The sequence below is a fragment of the Ammospiza caudacuta genome, chromosome 10, assembly GCF_027887145.1.
Source record: "Ammospiza caudacuta isolate bAmmCau1 chromosome 10, bAmmCau1.pri, whole genome shotgun sequence".
NCBI lineage: Eukaryota > Metazoa > Chordata > Aves > Passeriformes > Passerellidae > Ammospiza > Ammospiza caudacuta.
Genome location: NC_080602.1, coordinates 16,394,690 through 16,402,113, shown reverse-complemented (window position 1 = coordinate 16,402,113; position 7,424 = coordinate 16,394,690).

Sequence of the window (7,424 nt, the reverse complement as noted above, 5' to 3'; positions counted from 1 at the left end):
TCAGGTCTGAAATATTAAATCTACTTATATTAAGCTCAATAATGAAGCTGTGTCCTGGGGGGCAAGCAGAAGTAGATTCTGAAGAAGAAACTTCATTTTTGAAGGATTCTAATCTATAACAAATACCTTATTTCTGACACCTGATAAGTGTGGAGAGGCCCAGACATTAAACCCAACAAAAGGCTGTAGGAAATTTCTTTGCCTCGACAGGAATGCATCAGCTCTCAGGAATTTGGCATAGATAACACCTATGTGTCAGACAGTTGGCATAGTTCTAACTATAGTGAAAAATCCAGTTTCTTGCCTTGCTGATGTGAACAGTCTCACTGCCTTGTGGAATGGGATTAAAAAGTCTACAAAGAACAGCACAGAAGGTGAGAGTCTTTGGGAACCCTTCATGTGCAGGCTGATACATGATACTAATCCTGAGATGATGGGGTCAGCAGAGCCAGGAGGTGACAGGGAAGCCTCTGCTGAACAGACTGAGCCGTAGAACTGTGTGATGCATAACGTATATTTCACTGGTTTGAAAAAAAAAATTAAAAAGTATTTAATTCATCTGATCAGCTTCTGCTTAACTGCCCATGCCATCATTAGCTAACCATTTAAAAATACAGGTTAGAGTAAGGCCAATTGGGAGCTTTAAATAAAATGAACCAGGGCTGAATCAATTTAGATGATAGCTTAGAACTACATCAAGGAGTGCCACACATGGCAAACACACCAGATTGCAGTGATGAGTGATGGGGGTCCATGGAAGAAAGCTGGTCCTGCTCTGGCAATAGTAGCACTGGGGAAAATGAAGGATCTAGCAGTATAAAACAAATTGTTGCCTACCTCAAAAGCCAGGCCTTTAAAAAAGTTTCCTTTCTCACTAATTCAGCAGCTGGTATCTTTTCAAGTTGTAAGCTAATTTTGTGGTGAATCTAAACCAGCGAACATTGAGTTTCTACTGATTAGCACCAAACTCCAAAGCAGGCAAAACCCCAGGGGAAGAGGATTATTTTGTCTAAAAGGCAAACAATTGAAGTAGGATGATGTCAACACTGGGAATCAGCAATTTCTAATTCTGTTATCCTTCAACATATGTTGTTTTTGGGGAAATCACCAAGACTGGCTGATGAAAATGCATGTATACATCTGCTGGACTGAAATTAGGAGCTGCATGGGCACATCAGGGAGCTGCAGAAAGATCAGCCAGTTAGACACCACAATATGCACATGCATCCACAAACACAACTGTGGCAAAGGATATAATGTGTATTTTGACATAAGCCAAAGCATAAGCACAGCTCTGAAAAAACAATTTAAAAGTCAAAGATGGAATTTCCCTATTTGTGTGTATTTCTGTGCTAATGCAAAGACATCTCTGTGTTCTGAATATCTGCTTTTAAAGCTTTTAGAAAATATGAAGCAAGGTAAAGCCAGATCTACCAGAGAGCCCCAGGCCCCTCTGCAGTGCCAATAGGAAGCCTAACAGGCTGTTAGGTACTGATGCAATTCCTCCTGAAGTCTCAGGCTGCTCCCACCTACCAGCTGTTCCAGCTGCTAAGAGTCTGACCTCCTTACTGCCAATAACAGGGAGAAAGTTGCAGGAACTGTAAATAACAAACAGCCAGTTTCCTGCAATTCCAGCATGCATTAATCAAGTCATGTAAAAATTTACTGAATAAATAGCCAAGAAGGCTGTTGGCCAAGAAGGACCTGAACAAAGCAGCAATTTCAGTCGGGAGAAGCAAATAAACTGGGAAGGGGCTGCCTTTTGTCTCACAGTCATCACATCTAAACTTCCTCCTAAACAAAGCAATGCATGGGAATGTGCTGTGTCAGCCAGTAAAGTGTACACATGTACCACCTACACCTCCAAATCAGTGCTCTCATCTGCCTGTACAACAGTGCTGTGTAAACACAGCTTGCTAAGCCTTTTAGCATTTCTGCAGAGATCATTTCATCAGACACTCAAACACAACAAACTGTTGGACCCTACGGTAGAGAACACTTCTGGGGAGGAAAGAGTGATGGATGTCTTCTCCAACTGATAATGCACAATGATTTAGGAAGATAAAATAAAGCTACTGCAAGCTGGACAGCAAAATTCTGAAGTTTACAAAAGGAGATTTGGAGGCCAGCTCTTCAATGGCCACACAGGTTCATGACCTTAGCTGTATATTTCACCTTAAAAAACCCACTGTGATGTCTCTGGAACATAGCTCCCTACCAGGAGAGTGGGATATCACCTCACCAATAATTGCTGGAGCTTAGAAAGCCTCCAACAGAAGACATTCCACTGCTCTGCAACGTTTTCCCACGTTATCCTCATTGTAGCAACTTCCAGCTCTGACCCAAGTACTGCAGATAGCCCAGGAGACAACCTGGTCACAGTAGGAAATATGGGCACAAAGGAGTCATGACAGCCCTTCACTGGTGTCTAAGACTAGGTGAATGTCATCTCCTCTGTCTCTAGTGAATGACTTTGTTGTGATGATTTAATATTTTGTTGTTGTTGGTAAGTTCTTTCAAAGGCAAATGGGAAACTCAAGATCATAGGCCAAGTAGAGCACACATGTTTAGGGAAGGTATAGATATTAGGAAGAAATTTTTCACCAAAAAAATAATAAAGTACTGGAATGCTCTTCCCGGGGAGGTGGGAGAATCACCATCTCTGGATGTGTTTAAAAAAAGACTGGACATGGCACTTGGTGCTATAGGCTAGTTGAGGTGTTAGGGCATAGGTTGGAGTCGATGATCTTAGAGGTCTCTTCCAACCTCATTATTCTGTGATTCTGTATCTCAGGGAAGAGATGGGCACGTAACAGTTGCACAGCAAGTGTGGTACCCTAGGGTAAAAAGCTCATGACCATTCTCCACTCAAGAATCATAAAAAATATCCTTGAACCCTGAGGCCACCTTGCTTGTAGGTTTGTGGAAACACCAGGTGTCTGCAGAGATGTTTGTCTGGCAGTCTGCGGGCCTAGCAATACTTATTTGCTATTCAGAAAAATGCAACTTCAGAGACCAGTGCTCCATTCCCATTGTTGTTTGAGGTGCCCACAGCATGGCAGTGACACCAGTGACACCAGTGGCAGTGACTCCAGTGACACCAGTGACACCATGACGTACCATCTCCACGCAGAGCGAGCAGTAGCTGCGCTGTTCCGATTTCACAGACACGGGCCTCAGGGGCTTCTCCTTGCTGCACTTGTCACAGGGACCAAACACAATTGCTAAAAACGTCTGGTCCATCTTGGTGGGTCACCAGAGCTGAAAGAGAAGGAGGAGGAAAGCATCATGTGAAAAACACCAATTACTTGTTTTTAAAATTTTAAAAGTTTAATATTAATAAAATGGTTATAAAAATAGTGATATAATTAGAGTAATAATAATTTGGACAGTTTGGATTAGGACAATATGAGGCAACAGAAACAAAGAGTTATAGATGTTTGGGTATCTTTTTCGGGGCAACATAAACCCAAAAAAGGACACACGTTAACAAAGGATTAACCCTTAAAAACAACAGCCTGTTGCATATTCATACACCTCATACATGATGCATAAATTCCATTCAAACACAGGATTCTGTCTGGTCAGGGCCAACTTCTTCCTCTGAATCCCAACGGTGTCTTCGGGGCTGAGCAAGGCAGGAAGAAGTTTATTTCTTCTGATAAGGGAACAATAAATTCTCTTTTTCTAAAAGATTTAGGTGTCCTGTGGCTGCTATCTTACTGTGAGACCTCTCTTTAAAAAAGTATCTTACATAGCATAGTTTCTATTTTAACATTATGTTATAACCTAAAACTGCATTTAACACACTACTTAAGAAAATTAATATAGCATAACTTTCTAACATAACACACATAATATTCATTTTAATATTTGCGAAAAGCCAGTCATAAAATACGCATTTTTCACAATGCACCAAGTCCAGCACAGAGCTTCCCACCACTGCTGTGCCAGCTAAGGAGCCCAGGCTGTATATAGACATCTGTAGGCTGGATAATCTCTCTCTGTGACTAATCCCACAGGCTGGATGAACTGTCACTATATACAAGACAGTCACGTGCTCTGCAGAGTCTTTTTTTATGAAGAAAAACATATAGCAAAACATATTTACACACCATTATAATATGTGCTGTGCTTATTGGTTCACTACACGTGGGAAAGTACTTTTAATTTGTACTTAGCCACTGTCAGCAGAGAATAACCTGAAATCCACAGCAACAGCTGGACTTCTGAGAAACCTGCACTGATCAATACATTTTGTTTTTTCCACTGCATTATAAAATAGTCATTATTATGCATTATTTTTAAAGCTGAAAATATGACCTAGGATTTGGTCAGCAGCAGCTACAAAATATTATGATCAATATGCTGTTTGAGCAGAAATTGATGCTTCAAGCACACTGACAGCTGGGTCATTACAAATCCACTTTTGTTCTCAAGCCAGACATCTCTAAGATCAAAGCACTACCAATAGAGTATTAAAAACTACTTGAGAGTCAGACAAACAAATGAGAATAATATTGCAGTGTCATTTTTGTCTGTACATTTTTCATAGGGAAAATAAGGCTTTTCACCTCTTCTAAAAATGGAAGTTTTAAACAATATTTAGACTTGTACATAAAAAATGAATTTGTGGTAAACAATCAGAAGTTGTTATCGTAAGAGAGATTTAAATGGAACAAAAGAAATTCAATGACCTATGACATTTTAGAATTTGTCTGGCTGGACACGATATAAAAATCAAATCAAAGTTTTCTCTGTGTACTTTGTCTCCATCCTGCTGTTTATGCTTACGTATTTCAGTGGACTATTTGGAAAGTAAGACAATAAATGCAGAAATCCTGTCCACTTTTAAGTCAATAAAAGTTTTGGTGTTGTCTCCAGGGGATGCATGACTTCATCCCAAAACATGTAGGAAGAAGAAATCTGGCCTGGAAGGAACTGCAGTGTAATAATTTAAAATTTGCGTGGAGATTTCAGTCAACAGTCAAGGAGGTTTATATTCCACTTGATGAAAAGCAGCAAATGTGGCCTGAAGTTTTTAATGTATTTTTTTGCAAATGTGAACCTGAGACCACAAGCTGCCACCCTTTCCAGGGAGCTTCTAAGTTCTGTAAAATGCCTGCAGTGCCTGGGCTCAGCTCTCCTAGATCCTTAAAAGTGGACATTGACAAGTGAATAACCTGTTATTCCAAGGTTCTCAGAATTAGTGATCCCTGAGGAACCACTGATCTTATTTGAACGAAATGTCATCAGCAGCTCCAGACACTTTTGACAAGGATCTATTAGGCATGGAATAAATACTCTGGGCAGAATTAATCTTTGATAAAATATGAGAATTTGCTGGAATAATGTACAGAATACTTGCTATCAGTATTTTACTCCAGATAAGATTATGGCACATTACAAAATTCTTCTACAAGAGAAGCCACCAAAAGTTGTGAATAATTAAAAAGCAGTATTACTCCTGACATAGTATACAGATCCATCACTATGACAATTTTACAAAGATATTTAAAGCAAAAAGGTCTAAAACCATTACAAGTTCTAGCACTGTAGCCTGACTTTCTAATATTACTAGGTTTTTAAAGTTACATTAGAAATTTTAAGATGGTGAATCATTAAGAAATGTGTTATTACAGAGAAATACTGTACAATGAATCTTGTGGTAAAAAAAAAAAATATTACCCACCTTTTCAGAGTGCAAGAACCTGGAGATTCTCAAGATGGCTAAGTAAGCCCTGTGCAGCTGCTAACTGCAGAAAGACAACCTTCCTGTTAATTCTACTTAAAGGTATTTAAAGCTCAGCCTCTCCAGTTGCATCACCTCAGATCAGTTACATACTGGGGATTACTGATAATGACTTTATTTTAACTGCCTTCTTTTAGAACACAGAATAAAGAACAGAAACTATTAGAAAAGCCAGACCTTACCTACCTGGTCTATACAGCAGATTTTTGATGGTTTGTTTATAAATAAGTATTTGATTGTTAACAAATATTAAAGTTGAAATACACCTGACAACTGCTTTTTCCTACTATCAACTTGGTATTCTGACAAACAGCACTGTCAATATTAAGTTTATCTCATATTCTTACAAAAACTTACAAGTCTAACAAATTGATTAGTGTCCGTGCTGGCTCTTCCTTGGTTATACTTCTACAATTCTCCTAAGACAGCAAATTTAAAGTCAACAGGATTAAAAATTGCTGCTTTTCTTGCACTCTTTGAAAAAATTTTGGGGATATTTATGAAAACATGTCTGAAAAATTTAAGAACTGCCAAAGGTCACATCTATTATTAAGATTCTATGGAAGGCACTGAATTAATGCCATTAGATTTCACATTTGGTAGTCAAGGGGATCTGAGGGGAAAAAAGACAGAACTGAATCTCAGCCTAGTAGAGACTTGGGTTAAAGTAACCAGTCCTAATAATTTTTTATTAGAATATTATGGGAACACAGGACTGAAAGGGACCACCTGTGCTGCTAAGCTCTATTCCCAGAAACTGCAAGAGTCACAAGTCTAAACACATCCAAAAATGCCAAAAGCATCTTACACATCTCTCCATAAGCCATTTCAGTGCTTCCCCACTGCAGTGAGGACCACCATTCAACACTTTCCCAGTTGAATGAAATACCTTTCTCCTTTAGCATCATCCTAGGAAAGTTAACCTCACTAATGCCCTTCACTAAAACTGCTCCTTATAATCAGAAGAGTAACAGAGACCAAAAATAGTTTTGCATTTAAATTCTATCTGAAGGCATTAATATCAGCAAAAGCAAGATAAGTTCTGAGAGCATACAGTAAGCTGGATAATTTTAAACATTGTTTTAAAAATATACCTTGTTATTTGCATACACAGCATTAATAGCACACTCCACAAAAAGCTCTCAAAGTAGCATCAGATTGTCAGAACAGTTTTCCTTGATCAACAATTTTTTGTCACAACAGCACAAGCACCTTGACACTTCTCTGTGATGTGGATGCAAGGGTGGGCTGTGATTTCCCTCACATCAGCCCAGGTAACAGACACACAGCTCCAGGAGCTGCAAAAAAAACCCCTGTGCACAATTTGCAGCAACAAAAGTTGCTTCCATTAAACTATTTCCAGAAATTCATGAGGAGCCAAGGACAGCACACAATGCTGACAGGAAGAGACACAATGTTACAGCAAAGCAACTAAATTAAATAAATGTTTCTGGTGCAGTACAACACTCACAACTGTTCACGTAGTTCCAAGTAACTTCTTCCAAATGATTCCATACTGGAAACATAACTATTGCATCACACAAAGAACTACAAATTGATTTAAAACTACTTTATTTAACAGGTTAAAATAGTCTACCTACATGTATTATCTTTTGTACAGCTTTTATTGTTATTGAACAAACTACAAAATGTTTCCTTCATATATTTTGAC